Genomic DNA, 4,996 nt, shown 5'->3' with positions numbered 1-4,996 from the left:
AGGGAGACCAAGGTAGAGTGAGTTACAATAGAGTAGGCGGGAGGTTATGAAGGCATGGATGACTTTTTCCAGATCATTGTATGACAGAACAGACTTGAGTTTGGAAATTATTCTTAACTGGTAAAAACTGGTCTTTACAACAGATGATATTTGTTTCTCCAGGTTAAGATGGGAGTCTAACATAACACCCAAGTTGCGTGCATGGGATTTAACATAGGGGGCAAGGGGACCAAGGTCGGTAGGGATGGAAATTTTGGATTTTGAAGGGCCAAAAATAACTTCAGTTTTGTTATCATTTACTGAAGAAAATTCTTAGCCATCCAGATTTTAATTTCTTTCAAACAGTCTAAAAGAGGCTGCATGGAGTTGCTGGATTTAAGTGGGATGTGCAGTTGGGAGTCATCTGCATAGAAATGGAATGAGATATTACATTTTTTGATGATGTTACATAGGGGGAGCATGTAGAGGCAGAAGAGTACTGGACCCAGAATGGATCCCTGAGGGACACCATAAGACACAGGGGCAGGGGATAAAGAGTACTGGCCTATGGATACTGAAAACATTCTTTGGTGGAGGTAGGAGTGAAACCATTTTAGAGCTGTACCCTTGATGCCAACCCACTGTTCAAGACGCTCTAGTAGTGTACCATGGTCTACAGCAGGGGTCATCAACTACATTTTTCCAAGGGCCAGAATTTTTCTAACACTCTGGGGGCCGGACTTTCAAATAAAGAAAATAAAATGAATTTATACTTAATACGCCTATTCTTGTTTGAAATGTTCACTTTCTTGCTTAATTAATGCTATTTTTTAATTTTGTTTGTTTACATGTATTAGTGTGAGCAAACTCCTAAAAAACATGGAAACTCCATAATGATAACTGGCTCTTTAAGTAGAAAAAGATCTCAGACTAGGAGGCAGTTCACTGAGGAGTGATGGTTAAAGTCTGTGATTAGGAAACATGGTTGTAGTATGCAGCGTCCTGATTGGTGGAAAATGCTTGCAGAAAGAAACGGCTGTTGTCAGGTAAGAATGTCACTGTCAAAGAGGCTGAAGCGAAAAGTTGACGTGGAATAGCCCAGCTTTAATGATGGACAGATAAGCAGGCTATGCATTCGTCCTGTATGCCTCATTTGCAATGAAACGATGTTGTTGCAAAATAATACAACCAGCATCATCATCAAGAATGAAGAACGCAAACATAATGGTCGCGTCATTCACGTGCATATTAAGTAGCCACATGCATCTGTTTTGGTCTTAATACATCCATAGGTTTACCGCTCCAGCGGAGAGGATGGTTCGCTCAGCCAGCAGTTAAGTTCATAAGAATTTGTCCAAATTTCAAGATTCCCAGCAAACTAAGAAACAGTTAGCTTTTGTTTTAGCTTGTTTGTAAAAATTCTCTATTTGCAGAGTAGAGCTGTGTTTGCGTAAAACAGCACGGTGGACAAGAGTGGACTGAGCAGACAGAGCAGATTGAAATATTGCTTTCTACATGTTTATGCCTGTCTATACAGGTGAGTGCATTGATAAGTATTGACTTTTTACTCACAAAGGTTTTATTGTAGCCTACTTACAGTAACGAGACTAGCGTTAGTTCATCTGCCCCAGCGGCCATTGGCCATCCTCTTTGTATCGTTCCCAGTCAGGTACTGCGTGTTTTAACGCACACACATCTCGGCTCAGCTGTGTGTGTGAAGCACAGGCATCGCTGTACAGAATCTCGGCATGTGAATAGAGATGCAAATACAGGGTCTGACCTGTAATGTTACCTGCTGTAAATGCTTGAAATGCTAAATAACAGAACGCATTTTATCCTCTTTACATTTTCTGAATTTGTGATTAATCTGCGGGCCAGACTAAAAGCTTTGGCGGGCCGGATCTGGCCTGCGGGCCGCCAGTTGACAATGGCTGGTCTACAGTGTCAAATGCAGCACTAAGGTCCAACAGGACCAGAATGCATAGGCTGGACGACCGCATGCTTGAAACATGTAGGAACGGTGCCAGTGGTAAGGCAGGAGTTAAGAATAAATTCAATAGAGGGACCAACAGCATCAAAAGCATCTTTGATGATCTGTGAAGGGATAGGATCGTGTGGGGCTGTTGATGGTTTCATGTGCTTTACAATGTCCCATAGTTCAGTGTAGGACACTGCTTGGAATTGGTCAAAAGAAGCTGTAGCAGTGGGGAATTGTGGTGGGGTGTCAAATACAACAGGATGAACTTTGAACTTGACTCGGTTTCACAAAAGCAGAGGCACAGAATTTACCTGGAGATTTATTCTGTACAGCTAGCTTGGTCCCGACCAGTTCAGAGGTACAGGAAGTCATGAGAAAAGTTAAGTGCCAAAATAAGAAAAAAATAGGAATCTTTACTACAGTGGCTGTGTCGCAGAGAAAAGGGTGCATTTATATTTTCTACCAGCATTGTCATTTTCGGTAGCGTTAGATGTTCCATTATCCATTACATTGAGTGAGACACAGATTTATCCATGTGCTTAGACCCACTATAAATGCTGCTCTGCTAATTGGATTATAAGCCAGTGGAAAATGTAGGTTGCCGTTGAATGTGTCAGAGATGTTTCCTTTTTCCTGTGGGGCAAAATGAGTTTTCCTGACATCAATCAGCCCCACAAATTAATTGTTATTCCCTCAAAACATTAAGCCATAATTCAAAGCTGCCTCAGAAATCAATGCCAAGAATTATTAAAAGCTCACTAACATAGGAATCATGTAATGGCAATAGCAAGTATGAAATCCAAAATAAATCCTTTCAGTGTGTGGTGTTGTGAAATGAGTTGGGTACAATGTACTAAATCCCCTCAACAGTTTTTATGAGAAATTAAAAGCAGTATTTATAATACTTATTTTCATAGTGTCTTCCTGTCTGTGTATATATATTTTTTTGTATTTCAAGAATTGCAATCAGTGTCCTGTAAAATCTAAATTTATTGTAGTGCACTTCGATATAAAAGAAATTTATTTTACCCTAAACTTCAACTGTTTTAGTTAGAGACTAGGTCAGAGAGCAGTTGTGTCAAATCTTTTTTTAAGATCATTTTTTTGGGGCATTTTCACTTTTAATGGATAGTACAGCTGAGATATGAAAGGGGAGCGAGGCATGCAGGAAACTGTCACAGGTCGAACTCAAACCCTGGACCTTCTGCATCGAGGAATAAACCTCTACACGTGCACCCGCTTTACCAACTGAGCTAACCCGACTACAGCTGTTTTAACTCTTATATTGCATAATATATTATACATTCTCAAATAGTAGCCAAATACATTATTCACCTCGTATGCAGAGAGAGCCAGGCCATTAATTGAAACATGCAGTAACAAAAAGTTAGTTTCATTGTACGCCTGTTTTCTGATCTGCTCTTCTACATAAGTGCTGTAATACAATGGTGTGATCAATTCAGCATAATATACAACAGCAGTCGTGTCGTAGTGCTCTGCTGCTCTGAGTTTATCTGGTTAACAAAAAGTCCCCCAGTCGCTCTAAGTGCATAAGTACGGAGCCCCCCTGGTCCCACTTTGTCAAAAAAAATTAATTATAACTATCTTGTGGCCTCAAGATAGCTATCTCGTGGCCTCAAGATAGTAACTCGTGGCCTCAAGATAGCTATCTCGTGGCCTCAAGATAGCTATCTCGTGGCCTCAAGATACTATCTCGTGGCCTCAAGATAGTATCTCGTGGCCTCAAGATAGTATCTCGTGGCCTCAAGATAGTAACTCGTGGCCTCAAGATAAGTGTATATAAAAGGAGAATGCACAATGGAGCAGCTTTTCTCCCCAAAGCAGAGAGTGCATCAAGACATTTAAAGGAATATAAATAATAATAGAAGTTGGTAAATAAACAAGTATATACATGTAAAAAGTATAAATATAGGCTATAAAATATGAAGAAGAATTATAAAGGACTATGGATATGCAGTCTCACAGCAGTTCGTGTAAATGTCACGTTATTTTCTCGGGGAAAGGACGTCGGGAGACGGCTGGGAAATAGCCGAAAATGATGCTCTGTAAGTTGGGAGGCGGCCGCAAGGCGGCCCGCTGGGGACGCGCCACAATAACGGGATGGCGGAGGTTGGGTTTGGAGAAACATAACGGGGAAAGGGCGCCTTACGCGCCGGGAGACGGCCGCGGGGGATGCACCACAATAACGGGATGGCGGAGGTTGGGTTTGGAGAAACATAATGGGGAAAGGGCGCCTTACGCGCCGGGAGACGGCCGTGGGGGACGCGCCACAATAACGGGATGGCGGAGGTTGGGTTTTAGGAGAAACTCTCTGCACTCTCTGCTTTGGGGAGAAAAGCTGCTCCATTGTGCATTCTCCTTTTATATACACTTATCTTGAGGCCACGAGATACGTATCTCGAGGCCACGAGTTACTATCTTGAGGCCACGAGATACTATCTCGAGGCCACGAGATACGTATCTCGAGGCCACGAGATAGTATCTCGAGGCCACGAGTTACTATCTCGAGGCCACGAGATACTATCTCGAGGCCACGAGATACGTATCTCGAGGCCACGAGTTACTATCTCGAGGCCACGAGATAGTATCTCGAGGCCACGAGTTACTATCTCGAGGCCACGAGTTACTATCTCGAGGCCACGAGTTACTATCTCGAGGCCACGAGATACTATCTCGAGGCCACGAGATAGTTATAATAAATTTTTTTTACAAAGTGGGACCAGGGGGGCTCCGTACATAAGCCCTCCTTTATATGGTAAACTTTTAATGTGAAACCTCTACAAAAAAGTAGTGAGTTTCATTGAGAGTCGCTTAACAGTGAACGAAAGAATGCAAAGTTGTTAAATTGGTTAGTAAATTGAATTAGAATCAGGTTATTTGCCAAGTGCATTTAGCAGTGCTGCTCCTGACTAGTACTGTAACTGACTGTTAGGTTTGCCAAGCTAGGTTTCATAAGAAAATCAGCAACGTACACAGTACATCCAGTTAAACACCAGCCAAACGCTTCTTTGACACTCC

This window comes from Sander lucioperca, chromosome 10 (genome assembly GCF_008315115.2).
Source record: "Sander lucioperca isolate FBNREF2018 chromosome 10, SLUC_FBN_1.2, whole genome shotgun sequence".
Lineage (NCBI taxonomy): Eukaryota > Metazoa > Chordata > Actinopteri > Perciformes > Percidae > Sander > Sander lucioperca.
The sequence above is the reverse complement of the archived record's forward strand: the minus strand, read 5'-3'. Positions refer to the sequence as shown.